At 33.0% G+C, this 4158-nt stretch overlaps 1 pseudogene; it reads right to left on the bottom strand.

Annotated features, from left to right (window-relative positions):
- Positions 1 to 1993: 1993 nt before the first annotated feature.
- Positions 1994 to 2449, bottom strand: LOC120586207 (60S ribosomal protein L17-like; annotated as a pseudogene).
- Between the last annotated feature and the right edge of the window lie 1709 nt (positions 2450 to 4158).

Genomic DNA, 4158 nt, shown 5'->3' with positions numbered 1-4158 from the left:
AAACAAAACATAGAACCTGAGTTGGTAAGGTTGCAGAAAGAAGAGGGAAGGGCAGTTAGAACCTCTGAGGTAGTCAAGGAGAGTATCCTAGGAAGCATGGTAGGAATCAGCCTAGAAAATGGCATTAACAATTAGTTGTAGAGAGGGAAAAACTGAGGCTTTTCTTCTACCCTTCGTACAAGGAATTCGGGGTTGGGCAAACACTCCCTCACAAGGACATAGGGACTGAACAGAGAGCCTGAGTCATGGAAAGGAGAATGACCTTTCAGTGTATAGAGAATACTTTCTCATCTCAGTTGACGTTGAGTATGCTTCAGAACTTGGACTTGGTTTATCTTTGGAGCTGTTTCCCATGTCTTCCCTTTGCCTGGGTGGCACTCACCTCCACCCAACTCATGTGCCATCACCTGATTCTAGTGCCATCTTTTGCACCAAACCTTCTTGATTCCGCCTCAGGAAAAAAAAAAGTAGTTTTTATTCCTCAGAGATCCTGATGTGCTTTGTGTGTCCTTGCCTGTTTGAAGTCTTTTCCTACACATTCCTCCCATGTACTAGGCTCTTGCCTCACAAATAGTCAGACTCACTTTTGACTTAGGAATTGAGAGCTTTTACTTAGGAATTAAGAGCTTTTACTTAGGAATTAAGAGCTTTTACTATAGCTCTTAACCCCGCCTACAAAGAGTGATCTCCCAGATTTCTGCAGGCCTGGTAATTATTGTCATTTAAATCTCAACCATCACTTCCTGGAAAGAAGCTTTCCCTGACCCTTAAACCTAGATAAGGGGATCAGATATAGGATGGTGACGAAAGGAAATTTAACTTTGAGAGATGAGCACACAGTGCAATATACATATGACGTATTACTGAATTGTACACTTGAAACCTAACCAATGTCACCTCAATAAATTTAATAAAAAAATAAAAGTAGACTGTTATCTTTTTTTGTTTTCTCCTCCTATTCTAACTTCTATTAGAATGATCGAGATTTTCAAGTTTCCTTTTTACTTCTACTACTTTGTGAGTCACTCATATGATTTGTGTTCTTTTGGTGGTAATCCTCACATTTTAAACATGTATGCTTACCCTAAGTAGGTTAAAATTAATTAGTATCTTTTCTGTTCTGAAGCATCCTCCAAAGTTAATTAACATTATCTTTTCTTTTTTCAGTCTTCAATACATATTTATATTTCCCAATGTGTTTACCAGCTTCTTTCCTTGTTGTATTCTGCTTCTTCCTCTTTGGGTCCAATATCCTTTTTTGTGGAAATATATCTCCTGTATAGTTATTTCATTAAAGTTTGTCATTAGGTAACACTTTCAGTATTTGTATTTCTGGAAAATATTTTTATTTTGCACTTTGCTCTTGAATGATCATTTAGTTTCCTGTCAAAATCTCATCTGACAGTAATTTCCACACTACTTTGAAGATGTTAATCTTTTGTCTTCTGGCATTTATTAATTGCTTATAAAAATATACATGATGAGTCTGTCATTCCTTTTTAGAGAAACAGTCATTTCTAGTAGCAGTTGGAATATCTCATTTTCTGTTATATTCTGTAGATACATTAATAAATGTTTAGTATGGATTTACTTTTTTTTGCTTGGGACCCATTGTGATTCTTAAATCTTAGAATTCATAACTTTCATTGATTTCCATTTATTTCTTTAATTATTTCTCTTCTATTTACATTGTGTTTCATTTCTTTTTATAGTGTCTTAAAGTAGAAACTAAAGTCATTAATTTGAGGTCTTTTTTTTAATGGATGATCGGTGCTTTAAATTTCTAACTACTGCTCTAGTTACATCACAATTTGGTATGTTGCTTTTTCATTTTCATCCATTTCAAAATAGTTTCTAATTTCTCTCGATTTCTTTATTCTATGGGTTATTCAGACATATATTATTATTTATTATTATTATATTTTACTATTAGCATTTATTTATATTAGATATGTTACATTTATCTGCATTCACATATACTGGCATGCTGAATTTACTCCTGGACCGTAAGTTTTTGTTTCTTCAGTTTCTTCTGGGACATATTTTTCTTTTGTGCAGCCTCTTCTTTTGGTTTAGGAACCATCTGCCCTTTTTCTGTGAGGATCATCTCAGTGTGGCAGGGAGAGCTCACGGAGGGGTTAATCCGCCCATGAGCTCTGTAAGTTCTGCGCCTCATCTCGGGAGTGTCATTCACCTGGATGTGCTCCATGACCAGAGACTCTACATCTAAACCCTTAAGTTCAGCATCACTGTCTGCATTTTTAAGCATGTGCAGTGAAAATTCAGCACTCTTTTTGGGTCACCGACCCTGCATCCAGCCCCATGGTTTGGCCTGGACACATCTACCCACTTTATCATTGTAACAAAGGAATGGCACACTTTGCTCCTGTAAAGTGACATCCTTCAGATACTTGCTGGCTGTTCAGATACACATACCCTTGATGGCTTGGGCAGTTTCCTGAGAGTTCTTAAAATAAACACGAAGAATCAACCCTCTTGATTTACATGATTTTGTGCGGTTTTCTGTGTCAAGTGAATCGCAAACCACTTTCAGAGTTCACCTCAGACCGTTTATGGGAAGAGCTAGAATTATATTACTTAGTTTACAAATATTGAGGATGTTTCTATATAGCTTTCTATTATTTATTTCTAATTTAATTCCATTGTAGTCAGGGAAAATAGTTTTTCTTTTTATCACTGCTTTTCAGAAAATTGATTATATATGATGTGTCTTGGTTTAATTTTATGTTCTTGTGCTTGGGATTTATGCTTGGATGATGAACACAATGCGATATACATATGATGTATTATTGAATTGTGCACTTGAAACCTAACCAATGTCACCCCAATAAATTTAATAAAAAAATAAAAGTAGACTTATCTTTTTTATTTTCTCCTCCTATTCTAACTTCTATTAGAATGATTAAGATTTTCAAGACCTTGAAACTGTGAGTTTATAGTTTTCATGAAGTTTTAGAGCTTCAGTCATTATTTCTTCAAATATTTTTTTCCCCTCTTATTCCTGCTAAGGACTCTAATTATGTATTTATTAGATTGCTTGAAATAATTTTCATTTCATTGATACTCTTTTTATTTACTTATTAATTTTTTTTGGTGTATTTGCTTTTGGATGGTTTCTGTTTCTATGTCTTCATGTTCACTAATCTTTTTATTGGCAAATGGCTAATCTACCACTAAATACTGACTCTGTATTTTTTTTTCTCAGACATTGTAATTTTCAGAAGTTTCTTGGGCTGTTTTTCATATCATCTATATCTCTACTTATTTTTTTTGACTCTGGAATATAGTTAACTTTTTAAAATGTTAATCATAAATCTACTTATCATTTTCTGTTTTTTAATTCTGTTTCTTGTCTCTCTGTTTACCTTTTCTTGCCTTCTTGTGAGTTACTTGGGCTTTTGAATTTCATTTTCATTTCTCTCTAGTATTTTTTAAATATAATATTGTATATATTTTTATTGGTTGCTCTAGATAATATATTTTTATTGGTTGCTCTAGGTATTAAAATATACATATGTAATATATCACAGTCTCCTTGTATCAACATTTTACCACTTTGAATTAAATGTAAAACCCTTATTTTCCTTTAGGTCCCTCTATAGTTTGCACTTTTATAATATAAATATCTTTAGTATTTCTGCTATAATACATCGAGTACCACATCAGATGATGATATAATTTTTGCTTCATCTATAAAATATAAATAATATAAAAATTTTTATAAATTTTATAATTATTTCTATAAATAATATAAAAAATTCATGAGGGAAAGGATAGTCTATTATATTTACCCCTATTTTTGCCCATTTCTTTGAATTCGAGTCTCTTTCTGCTCTGTTATCACTTCCTTTCTGTTTAGTTTCTTTAATCACTCTAAAAGTAGGCTTGTTGGCAAAAATTGTTCTTAGTTATATTTATTTTGAGAATGACTTTATTTCTCCCTTCATTATTGATGGGTATTTTCACTAGATTTCAGTACTCGGAAAAAGGCTGTGCCTTTTTTGCCGCTCCCTTCTGGCTTCCTTCCGTGGCTTCAATGAGAAATCTGCTGTTGTGTGAATAGCTTTTGTTCACTACAGGTAAGACTAACTTCTTGCAAGAATTTTTCTTTTTTTTAATTTTATTAAATTTCTTGGA

This window comes from Pteropus medius, unplaced genomic scaffold, assembly GCF_902729225.1.
Source record: "Pteropus medius unplaced genomic scaffold, Ma_sr-lr_union100, whole genome shotgun sequence".
NCBI classification, from domain to species: Eukaryota; Metazoa; Chordata; class Mammalia; order Chiroptera; family Pteropodidae; genus Pteropus; species Pteropus medius.
Note: the sequence above shows the minus strand (reverse complement) of the source record. Positions and strands in the feature narration are given on the sequence as shown.